The sequence below is a fragment of the Geotrypetes seraphini genome, chromosome 7 (assembly GCF_902459505.1).
Source record: "Geotrypetes seraphini chromosome 7, aGeoSer1.1, whole genome shotgun sequence".
In the NCBI taxonomy this organism is placed as follows: domain Eukaryota; kingdom Metazoa; phylum Chordata; class Amphibia; order Gymnophiona; family Dermophiidae; genus Geotrypetes; species Geotrypetes seraphini.
The window spans coordinates 83,610,224-83,622,738 of record NC_047090.1 but is presented as its reverse complement, the minus strand read 5'-3'; the positions used below and the strand labels follow the sequence as shown (position 1 = coordinate 83,622,738).

Sequence of the window (12,515 nt, the reverse complement as noted above, 5' to 3'; positions counted from 1 at the left end):
CATGGAGCAATACAGAGGCATTATATTATTCTTGATCTTATTTACCAGTCCTTTCCTAATATTTCCTAGCATCCTGTTTGCTTTTTTAGCTGCCACCACAGCTGCACCCTTGTCAGAAGATTTCAGTGTAGTGTCAACAATGACAACCAGATCTTATTCTTGAGTGTCAACTCCAAAGGTGGACTCTAGCATCAGCTAACTATGATTTGGACTATTCTTCCCAATATGCAACACTTTGCATTTGTCTGCATTAAATCTCATCTGCCATTTTGACACCCAGTCTTCCAATTTCCTAAAGTCTTCCTGCAATTTTTCACAGCCCTTAGATGTTTTGACAACTTTGAATAATTTTGTGTCATCTGAAAATTTAATTATGTCATCTGCTCCAATTTCAAGATCATTTATAAGTACGTTAAATGATATGTTATAATGCCTTTGTATTGCTCCACGGTGTGGCTGCACCTCGATTACTATGCAAGTATGGACATCACATTCCAAAACAGATTTAGAGGAATAAGAAAAGATAGAGAGAAGACAACAAGGGGATGGGATGACTTCCCTATGAGGAAATAGTAAAGTGGCAGGGTTCTTCAGCTTGGAGAAGAGATGGATCAGGGGAGATATGATAGAGGTCTATAAAATACTGAGGCCAGGATTCTCAAAAACCCGTGTTTAAAAGTGATGGTCTGCTAATGCATTCAAATGAGGTTGGCGGACAGCAGCGAAGATTTGCTTAATTTGCTGGTGATAGCAATAGGCACATGTGCAGAAAAAGCCACTGTCAATGCTGTAAAAAAAACAAAGCTTCCCTTAACTCCCAGCCAAGGCCCCCCTGCAGCAGGAGAGATGCCCATTCTGTCCTACTGCACTAAAAATCCCGATGCAACTGCCCCCCTCCTGAAGCAAGAGAGATGCCCACTCTCTGTTGCTGCACTAAAAATCCCGCCGCGACCCGACCGCCCCCCCTGTAGCAGGAGAGATGCCCACTCTCTCCTGTACACTAAAAATCCTGCGATCCCCTCCCCCCCGCAGCAGGAGAGATGCCCACTCTCCCACACTTTCAAATGACCTCCCTTCCCCATCTCTGCCACCCCCTTCCTCCTTACCTCAACATAGATGAGCTGGAGGAACGTGCACACCCTCATCCCAGCTGCTGCATCATCCAAAATGGCCCTTTCCCTCCCTCGTCCGGTCGGGGCACATGCTGAGAGGAGATCCCCTACACCAGGGGTGTCCAAACTTTTTCAGCTTGCAAGCTACTTTTAAAATGACCAAGTCAAAATGATCTACCAACAATAAAAATAAAAAAACCCATAAAGCACAAAGCACATTGTTTGCAGAGAAAATGTTAATTATCATTTATATTCCGGGTTTTTTCAAAGAGGTCAAGGCAGATGACTCTATGCAATGTCACCTTAGTAACAACTATACAAAAATAGACAAATATACCACCTCCCTTTTTACTAAACCACGATAGCAGTTTTTTAGCGCAGGATGCTGCGCTGAATGCCCCACGCTGCTTTCAACGCTCATAGGCTCCCTGTGCTAAAAACAACTATTGTGGTTTAGTAAAGGGGGTCATAGTACAAAATATAGACAGCAGATATAAATTCTCAAAACGGACACATTTTTATCACTAAATTGAAAATAAAATCATTTTTACTATCTTTGTTGTCTGGTGATTTCATGAGTCTCTGGTTGCACTTTCTGCTTCTGACTGTGCATCCAATATTTCTTCCCTTCTTTCAGCCTACTGTATGCTTCCTCTCCTCCAGACCTCATTCCCTCCCCCAACTTTTTCGTCTTCTCTCTCTGCCCCCTTCCCTTTCTCCGTGTCCCTTCTTTCTTTCTATCTCACTGTCCCCCCTTTCTTTCTGTTTCCCTTCTTTCTTTCTGTCTGTCTCCCTGCCTGACCCCAAGCCATTGCCGCCGCCATCGGAGAACAGGCCCCCAAGCCACCGCCACCCTAAGCTCTCCCTGCTTCCTGACGCAGAAGCGTCGTGCCGACCAGCATTCCATTCCCTGACGTCAATTCTGATGTCAGAGAGGAAGTTCCGGGCCAGCCAGGCTGATCGGCCTGGAGCTTCTGCATCCTATTTACGGCGTCGGGATGTAGGTAGAATGTGAAGGCAATGTGAGTCTATCACGGAGCCGGGGATAGGCTCTGCGATTGACTCGCGTTGCCTTCGCGATCTACTGGTTGATCGCAATTGACCTTTTGGGCACCCCTGCCCTACACCATCACCTCTATCATACTGAACGAAGATACTGAGGACCCTCAGCAGTTTAAAGAGGAATTCCACATTAGACTCACAAAATCCAGTTTGAAGCCTTGTACTGGGGGTCTTGAGGACCCTGACATGGACCCCCTATCAGTCCTCCTGAGCCCGTGGCCACCTTGCATCTGTACTTGGCCAGTGCACCTTCGGAGGGCTTGGGAAGGGATCTCTTCCCTTGGGAACATGCCTCATGCGGATCCCCAGCCCAGAACTTGGAGGAGGCTGAGCCCAAGGCTCCTGCCTCTCCCCTGCATACTTCGTCTCATGCGGGTCATGGATGCTCCTCGGCCAGGCATCCAGCACAAACCTGGCATAATATAGGGGTAGGACGGCCTGAGGGGTCCATCCCTGTCAATTTTAAGTAAAATTGAGTGGTTATGAGGCAGATGGAGGCTGTAGAAAAAAAGACTGTTCAAAATCCAAGATGGCCATCGCCAGTAAAATTGCACCAAAAACGGCCTTTAGGGACCTCCCTGAAGGGGTTTAAGAGGTAGGGGAACCTTGGCTCTGGCGGCAGAAACCTTTAAATTTCAGTTTTCGAGAACTCCTCCCCACACACACACCGATTATTCCCCATAGGCTATAATAGCCTTACTCGCTATGCCATGTGCCTGCCTGCTTCAGCTTAGGAATGCAGCTGGGATAAAGGGAGAACTCTGCCTCACAGGTTCACTGGACGAACTTGGTCTTTAGGCTGCAGGTCAGACTGAGCCTTAATCCTCGGAAAAACCTTCTGCCACGAAGGGAGAGAGAACCATACAGCTGACCCACTATTAATCCTGGCCAAGCTGGGAAGGAGCCAAACAGCCTGTGCTCAAGCTCCTGATAAATCAGGGATGCCAGAAGCTACGCAGGGACGGCCCCTGAGCTCAAAAAATACGAAAGCAGGCTGGCTAGCTAAGTGTCCCTGCTACCAGCAGACTTCTGCCAACAAGTGGGAACCTCTGGGCATCAAGCCTCCGACTGAACATTTAGAAAAAAATAACAGAAAATAATAAAACTGCAGAACAGAAACGCTTGTAATTTGCTTGCAGAAAAAAACTGAGGGAGGCAGAGTTCAAAAGATGATTGAAAGAATTCTGCAAGCAACTGGGTTCAGATGCAAAACCCTAGCGTTCAGGACTACTAGAATAGTTAATTATAGAAACATAGTGGCAGAAAAGGGCTATAGCCCACCAAGTCTGCCCATTCCAAGTATTCGCTACCGAATTTACTCCCTTAAAGATCCCACGTGAGCATCCCATTTACTCTTAAAATCCGTCACGCTGCTGGCCTCAACCACCTGCAGTGGGAGTCTGTTCCACTGATCCACCACTCTTTCGGTGAAGAAGTACTTTCTGGAGTCTCCATGAAACTTCCCTCCCCTGATTTTCAGCGGATGCCCTCTGGTGGTCGAGGGTCCCTTAAGACAGAATACCGTCCAGCTTATTCCCCTTCTTTCTCTTATTTTACCCCTCCACCACCCCCCTCACTGTCTGCAACCATTACAATTTTCCTTTTCCTGTGAATTCTCCACCCCAACTTGTTTTTCTGTAGGGAGTCCTGCTGATGTGTCCAGTCCTTCTCCTCATGATTTTATTTCCAGCTTTTCTCTCTTTCCTTCTCTTCCCCAGGAATCTCCAGCGTCTCCTCCTTTCCTTTCCCTCCTCCTCCCCATTATATCCAGGATATCTATCCTTCATTCAGCACACACTTATTGTACTTCATGACTCTGTCCACCTTTACACCCATGGTCCCTCTCCTTCCACTGTCCCCCTCAACCCACTTTGTCTACTATTTATGTATTTCCTCTTTCCTGGAAAATGATTCCTACTTTGTGCTTCTTTCACTACCACCCACTCCCCCTGTGTAGCAGCTTCCGCTGCCCCCCTACCCTTCACCTCTCTGCAGCCACAATAGCCTCTGCCATTCTGCAGGGAGTCCCCGCACCCTCTACTCTCTGCCCGTTCCTCCGCTCACTCGGGACACCAACAGCACGTCATAGGGGGCGGGCAAGGCAGGATTAATTTGTCGAGGGCCCCTAGGCACACAAGTACACTGGGCCCCCTAACCCATCCCACCCCACCATGCGCTCAGGCGGAAACAGGAAGCTGTGCCAGGGGGAAACTTTGGGCAAGAAGTACCGCTTGCACAATTACAGTTCCCATTGCTTTTCTTACCCGCGTTGCTTGCTTGTCACTCTCCGTCGATGGGGGAGGGCTGCATTGCCAATTGGGGTGGGACCTGCGTTGTCGATCGGGTTGCCGATTGATGCTGGAGGGGCCCATCGCCATTTGGAAAAAACAATGTTGATGCCCTCCTTCATCGGGCCCCCCTGACCATTTCGGGTCCAAGGCACGTGCCTACATGGCCTATTGGTTAATCCTGCCCTGGGGGCGGGATCAATCAGAGAAGGATCGAAGACGTCAGGGTGGAAGGCGCTCCACATAAACAGCAGTGGCGCTAGCCAAAAAACGGCTTGTTTTAAGGTTGTCTTGAAAACCCGGGGGATCCCTCCCTTACCCAGTCCCGTTTTTGTTCCCTCTGTGGGAGACCTCTAGAAGCTGGAGATTCTCACCGAATGCAGGGCAGTTGACAGGTATGGGCATTATCTCCTGTCCCATAGCTTTTTAGTTTTCTGAACAGCTTCTCATAGGGGACTTTACCAAATGCTTTTTGAAAATCCAAATACAATTTATTAATTCACGTTTGTTCAGACCTTCGGAAAATAAATAGAATAAATTGTAAGACGAGGCAAAGCAACTAGATTTGTACTTTTTTCCCCCCAAAAATAAATGCATTGGCTTTATTTATTTAGATTTATATTCACATAGACCAAGGCAGAGTATAATAAACCTGTACACCATTCAGATCCTCGAGGCAAAGCCAATGATCGAAAATAACCAAACCCTTCAGAGAATCTTCCAACTACCAGCGCTCGGCGAATCCAGAAGCTGCACCATGTTTACAGTCAACAAACCTGGCTAGAAATTTCCTAATTTAGCAACGCGTCAAAGAGTCTCCCAAGCTACGTCTGCAGCAAGGTTGTTGCGCTCTGCGCTCCGAGTTACAGCGCCCTCCTGCGGCGGCCGGGAAGAGGCGACGGCTCGCTCGCTTAAGCACGACTCAGGCGCTCCGCCCAGGCGACAGCGCCTCTGGCGGCGAGCAGCGGTAAGCTCTCTCAGACTCGCTAGCCCCCCTCGTGATCGGACGCCTCCTCGGCGCTCTTCCTTCTCCGCCGCGTCTCTCAGCGGCCGCCTGTCTTCCCCCCCCCCTCTCTCTCCCGGGTGGCCGTGCGGCCCGGGCCGGCTTCTTCGGGAGTCTGTGCTGGGGACGCAGGCCTCCCGCGGCTCTCTGCGCAGCCGACCAACGGCTCTTGGCGGTAAGTCTCCGGTGTAGCCGGCTCCGGTCCCCCCTAGGCCTCGCCTCTCTCCGGCGAACTTTCCCTGCGCTACGCTCCCGGGCCGAGCGGCGGGGCCCGCGGCCTCTCGCACTAGGCGAATGGCTCGTTCGGCCCAGGGGTACAAAGTTGGCACTGCTGGTGGCCAGAAAGACTCGGGGGGAGTCCCCTGGAGGCCCGGAAACGCGGAACCGTTGTAGGGGCAGCCCTCGGCTCTTACAAGTTTCCCTTCTCACCTGGAGGGCTGCACCTAATCTCCCTCAAGGGGTCGGAAGCTGCTCCTCCTTTTTTAACATTTTTATACCCCCCCACCCCTGTTTTGGGAGGTTAGCCCTGGGGAGCTCTGGCCCACGTAGCCTCACTGAAGCAAGATCACTGGTGCCTGCCTTCTCTGAAATCCGGGGGATGTTTACCAGATCCGGGTTGGCTTGCTGTGCAATTTTCTCCAGTGTGGTTTTCTTTCATTATAATTTGTCATACGACATAGGAGGGAATGGAGCCTGTCCAAGCGGCTTTGAGCTTTTTAATACTTGATAATTATTGCGTTTTGTATTGTGAGTGTGACAGTCGTGGACACTCAAGAACTCTTTTGTTGCTTGCTGGCTCAATTTCGGTCCCCTCTATAAACTAATTTTATATTTCTGTTTCTATATTTGGGAAAAAAACAAACCAAACGTTGGACGAGCTCCGACGAGTTGAGTTCAGAAGCAAATAAATGAGTAGATGTGTTTGAAACATGTAAAAACAAACAAGTAACCAACAAAGAGGTTCTATGGTCCAAGTGTAACTGAAAAGAATGTTTTGGTAAAGAATCTGTTCACTCAGAAGTAGGGAAGGTCTAGTATTTTTGTCTATTTTTTGTGGTGACTAGGACAAAAATCTGTTTGTAGATTTTTTTTGGGGGGGTTAGGGTTGAGTTAATATATTAAATAACATTCTTTATAGCTATTTTTCACAAAAGCAACAAGGTTGTTTACTTTTTTTTTGTAATCCCTTTATCAGGACAAATTTGCAATTTAGTTTGAGAGAATTATTATCTAATAAAAAAGCATATCTACTATTTGGTTCACTGAAAAAAAATACTGTAGGTCATATGCAGAAATCATTTAAAAGTAAAATAAGCTGAACATTTCTCCTATTTCAGCAGTTTGTATGTTTCCTTTAATGGAAATCTTTTTAAGAAGAATGTTGGCAGAATTAGAGAGCAGCAACTCTGCAAATAGTTTGAAATTGACTGATTTGGAGGTCAAGGAAGTCTGTTTTACCTTAATTGTATTGCTTGCTCTGGAATATGATTAGAACTAGCTCTGTTTCTGCAATAGAAACAGGCAGTACAAAAAGCAGGTTTTCCTGATTTGGGTAAGATAATTCAGAGTAGTGGGGATTTTTTTTTTTTTGGGTGGTGGTAGGGGAGAGCTATGAGTCAGAAAGTGCTTTCAGAGCTTACTGTCTGTTTAAATTTCCATGCCAATGTGTTTATACATTTTGATAGCAAATACTTGCAGTTAGTTTTTTCTTGAGACTGAAGGCTCCTTTTATCAAGCCGCGCTAGTGGTTTAATGTGCGTAATAGCGCTCGTTAAATCACCAGCTGCGCTAGCCGCTACCGCCTCCTCTTGAGCAGGCGGTAGTTTTTGGGCAGCGCGGGGGTTAGCATGTGATGAAACGCGTGCGTTAACCCCGCTAGCGCGGCTTGATAAAAGGAGTCCCGAGTGTCAATAATGTAATTTTTAACATTTTTAACATTTCCATAAATTAGTAAACATCTTCTTTTTTTGGGCTCTTGCTTGTCCTTCATAAAAAGCTATTTTCTGATTTTTGATTTTTTTTTTCCCTTATGTCCTGCTGCTACTGCTATTTAATATTTCTATAGCGCTACCAGGCACACGCAACTCTGTACATTAAATACACAAAAGACGGTCCCTGCTCATATGAGCTTACAATCTAATTATAGCAGACACAAAAGACAAAAAGGGGGGAATCTATACATGTCGCTCATGTGGAGAGTAAGAAGGGGGATGATGGGGTGGAAGGGATATGGAGCTAATATGTGGTAGGATTAGGATTTAAAGGCTGCTTCAAAAAAGTGGGTTTTCAGCCTGGACTTGAAAACTGACCGAGACAGAGCCTGATATACCGGGTCAGGCAGCTTGTTCAGGTATGTGGCACAGCAAGATAGAAGGGATGGAAAAGGGAGTTTGCAGTAGAGAAGAAGGGTACTGACAATAGAGACTTATCAGACGAGTGGAGTTCCAAGAGCAGAGCATAGGAGATAATAAGAGAGGAGAGATGCCGAGGAGCTGCAGAGTGAATACACTTTGAAGGTTAATAAGAGGAATATGAATTGGATGCAGATACAGACATGGAGCCAGTGAAGTGAGGAAAGAGGGGTAACGTGAGTATAATGACACCAGTGGAATACGAAGCATGCATCAGCATTCTGAACAGATTGAAGGGGAAAGAGGTGGCTTAGCAAGAGACCAGCGAGAAGCAAGTTGCAGTAATCCAGGCGAGAGGTGACGAGCGTGTGGATGGGGTCTAGGCAGCATGCCCAGAAAGGAAGAGACGGATTTTAGTAATGGTGTAAAGGAAGAAGCGCCAAGTTTTGGCGGTAATGTTGGATGGTGTCAGGTCAAAAGCGCGCCGGGACAAAGGCACGCGCAGACAATTGAGCGCAGCGTGGAGGTGCGCGCCGCACAAAATTACTGTTTTTACGGCTCCGACAGGGGGGGCGTGGGGGGGAACCCCCCCACTTTACTTAATAGAGATCGCGCCGCGTTGTGGGGGGTTGTAACCCCCCACATTTTACTGAAAACTTCACTTTTTCCTGTTTTTAGGGAAAAAGTTAAGTTTACAGTAAAATGTGGAGGGTTACAACCCCCAAACCTCCCACAACGCCGGCGCGATCTCTATTAAGTAAACTGGGGGGGCTCCCAACAAAAACCCCCGTCGGAGCCCCTAAAAACTGTAATTTTCTTTAGCGCGCGCCTTTGTCTTTCGCCGACTTGTCTATGAACCATGTTGGATATGTGAGGAGAAGAAAAGAGATGAGACGAGGAAGACCACAAGATGGCGAGTCATTGAAACGGGGAGAATGAGAGTGTTATCTACCTATATAGAGAATGGAGGAGGGGGTAAAGCAGGTTTAAGAGGAACGATAAGTAGTTCAGCCTTGGCAATATTTAATTTTAGATGGTAGCGAGACATCCAGGTAGCAATGTCAGAGAGGCAGGCTGAGACTTGGGCCTGGGTTCCTATAGTAATTTCAGGTGTAGAGAGGTAGATTTGCAAGTTGTAAGCATAGATATGGTACTGCAAGCCATGGGAGGAGATTAGAGCACCAAGAGAAGAAGTGTAGATTGAGAAAAGAAGGGGTCCAAGGTCAGAGCCCTGAGGTACGCCAACCAATAGCGGAATAGCAGCGGACAAGGATCCTCCAGAGCTTATACGAAAAGTGTGACAGGAAGCATATGAGGAAAACCATGAAATAACAGAGCCCTGGAACTCAAATGAGGACAGTGAATCAATGAGTAGGTGGTGGTGTACAGTGTTAAACACCGTCCAGTTATTTGACCCTTTTTGACAAGGGAGATAGAAAAGATCATTTATTGTGATGAAGGGGAAGAAATTTAGGAAATAGATGGAGGGAGGGGACATTGAATTGAAGGAGGAGGGAAAAGAAGAGATTTCATGTAGAAGGAAAAGAGGAATTGAAGATAAGAAGAGAGATGGGGCACAGAGGGAGGGAAGGGTGGGGAGAATTAAAAAGCAGAGGGAAATGGATTACAGAGGAGAAAGAAGGGATCCTAAACTGAGGAATGGCATCTGGATTCAAAAGGGAGGATTGACCTTCCTTCTTGCTCTCTTCCCATTTCCTCACACCACCTCTACTCTCATTCATTTTATCTCTGTACTTCAGCTTTGATTCTGCCACCTGATCTAATTCTTCATGCTCTTTCAACTCTCACCCCACATAAAGATGTCCTCATCTACATCCTTTGTCCACTTCTAATCTTCTTACTGATTACTCTGTAGTATATTTAATTCTTGGCCTCCTTCCCTCCCATCCAGACAACATGTAGCTTCTCCATATCTTTCAGCACCTCATTATTCTCTCCCAGCTAACAGCTGTCAGAGAACCTTTTGGTACTCAGTACCAATTTCATTTCCCCTTTCCTAACAGATCAGGTGGTAGGAAGAAAAGGTGAATGGCATGCAGCTCAAAACTCTTGGGTCCAAAGTAGAGGTCTGCATGGGAACGGGGATCGCGGGAATCCCTTGGGTCCCGCGGGAATCCCCCCTAACCCACGGGGACCCCCCTCTAGCCAACGGGACTCCCACGGGGATGGAAGGCTTTGGAAGCAGGGTTCATCCATATAATATAATGGACACGTGAGCCTTAGTAAAAAAGGGGGTTTATAAGTTAATTACCTGAACAGAAAACAAAAAAAGGGTTCCACCAAAGAGATTCCACAAGGAAAACAGCAGCGCAAACACAAAAGAAACTGTGGAATTGATGATCCTGTCGGAAGTAATTGCTGCTTTTTATGGGGATGGGCGGGAATGGAGGTAATTCCTTGCGGAGATGGGTGGGGACAGAGAGGATCCTGACGGGGATGGGTGGGGATGGAGAGGATCCTGACGGGGACGGGTGGGAACGGAGAGGGTCCTGGCGGGGATGGGTGGGATTTCTGTCCCCGTGCAACTCTCTAGTCCAGAGTAGCTGATAGGGAGGAGTCAGCTGATGCAGTGTCACTATTTTTTTCTTCCTAGTGCCCAATCAGAGCAAGATTAATTAAATGTGCTGCCTGCCTCCATCTTTCCAGTCTCCAGTGCCCTTGTGGGAATTGGATGATTTTGTAGTCTTTGAAATAGAATTGCTGGATATCAGGGACTCTTGGTTTAGATATTTTTTCACAGAGAGTTTGAGATTGGCTACTACAAGGAGATGCTGAAAAGTTCTCAGCCCAACCAAGAAGGGAATGACATGGAGCCGTGAAACTTACAAGTTATTTCATATATTCACCCCTAAGTTCAACACATGTGGCACATCATGTCTGAAGTTTCTGTAACCCTTCCAAAACATACTGTTGTCTGCTCACTGAGATACTACTCCGCTGCTGCAATCGCCTCCAAATCACTGAAAACTTGTCACCCTTTCAAACTCTTTTTAAGGTTTGGAAATGGAAAATAATCAGATGGAGCAAGATCTGGGGAAACCACAACTGTGTCAGAAACATCCATTGTTTTCTCAGCCTTGTGAGCATATGCATTGCGTTGCAAAAAAATAACTCCTTTCCTCAGCTTCCCTCTCCTTTTTTTTTTTTTTTTCTTTTCTTTAATTGGCACAGCACGTTTCACTAGTATTCTACATTAACTGTTTGGCTCCTTGGAAGATAGCCATTAAATCGCCTTCCTGATCCCACAATACTGTGACCATGACCTTTCCAGCTAACTTTTGGGTCTTGAATTTCCTTGACCTTGGAGAACCTGAGTGCTGCCATTGCATGGACTGTTGTTTTGTCTTAGGATCATAGTGGTGTAACCATGTTTCATCAACAGTAACTAGTTTAAAAAGTTGGCACCAGCTCGCTGAAAATGCTGCAAAATCAACTTGGAAGCGTCCACCTGATGTGATTTCTTATCAGGATTCAAACATTTGGGCATCCACATGGTTGACAGCTTCTGCATACCCAGCTCCTTGTGGATTATACACCTAACACATTCACTGGATATCTGTAGTGTTTCAGAAATTGTTTTTAGCCGATATTCCCTGATCTGCCAAAATCAGGTCATGGACATGGGCAACAATTTCAGGAGTTGACACCGTTTGAGGCCTTCCAAATCTTGCTACATCTTTGGTCTCAAAATCTCCACGCTGAAGTTTGCACACCACTTCTTCACTGTGGAGTATGATGGGCATTTGTCAATGTTTGCATCATAAATTAATGGATTTTCTTTGGAGTTTTCTTCTGCAGGAAGAGAAACTTCTCGACAGCTCGGAGTTCCACACTTGAAATTACACACTTTTTGTTGATATGGTTCAATCAATGATGTACTTAAAAGACACAATGGGGGAGCCGGATACTTATCTGAGGGATGCGAGGAGACTTCCATTACCGCCCCCGAGTTTCCTGCAGCAGCGGTTCTCTCCCGCCGTAACTTTGGTGGCAGGCACTGATTGAGACGGACCCCTGCCGTCATTGGTTCCATCTCCAACCAAATATATTGAAGCCGCTGCCGCGGTCAACTTGGGAGCCGGATACTTATCTCAGGGACGCGAGGAGACTTCCATTACCGCCCCCGAGTTTCCTGCAGCAGCGGTTCTCTCCTGCTGTAACTTTGGTGGCAGGCACTGATTGAGACGGACCCTGACGTCACTGGGTCCGACCCCAACCGAATATATTGAAGCCGCTGCCGCGGCCAACTTGGGAGCCCCTTGGAGCCACGAGGCGCTGAGGAGCTGGTATTGTTAATAGGTATTAACTATATTACAGTAGAGTTAGACTAATCATGGGGAAAAGGAAAATTAAACCTAAGAGTTCTACACCAGCTATATCTGGCCCCATGGATAGATATCTAACATTGGCAACTGGTAACTCCTCAGTACCACCTATGAATATGAACTCTTCTTTGTCTGGAGCCCTCCCCTTCATCCAGTATCGTGTGAAAGTAGGAATACCTAAAGTATTGGACTTTTCAGGTGTAGTGGAGGAACAATCACTTAAGGAGAAAGCACACAATATTACCCTTAAAGATTTGTGGCTTGGTATTTCTAGGGTAGAAAGCTTTCTTAGGTCAACGATGAAACAAACGGTGGACTTTTCACAGTCTGTTTCCCATAAATTAGAAAATGTG

The 12,515-nt window shown here is 46.8% G+C and overlaps 1 protein-coding gene and 1 long non-coding RNA gene across 12 annotated transcripts in view; one reads left to right on the top strand and one right to left on the bottom strand.

Moving 5' to 3' along the window:
• LOC117363805 overlaps positions 1 to 4,581 on the bottom strand; it is a 136,986-nt gene extending 132,405 nt beyond the window's left edge. For both annotated transcript variants that reach the window (XR_004540128.1, XR_004540129.1), the window contains exons 1-2: positions 4,439 to 4,581; positions 1,107 to 1,286 (exon numbers count right to left, since the gene is read on the bottom strand). This is a non-coding gene — a long non-coding RNA (uncharacterized LOC117363805). The remainder of the gene's footprint in view (positions 1 to 1,106; positions 1,287 to 4,438) is intronic.
• A 122-nt stretch (positions 4,582 to 4,703) lies between these two features.
• Positions 4,704 to 12,515, top strand: part of HECTD1 (HECT domain E3 ubiquitin protein ligase 1) — a 365,311-nt gene continuing 357,499 nt past the window's right edge. For 7 of the 10 annotated variants that reach the window (XM_033952156.1, XM_033952155.1, XM_033952153.1 and 4 more), the window contains exon 1: positions 5,436 to 5,640. The gene's annotated coding sequence lies outside the window, so the exon portion shown is untranslated. The other 3 variants (XM_033952151.1, XM_033952152.1, XM_033952158.1) reach the window with 3 other exon arrangements.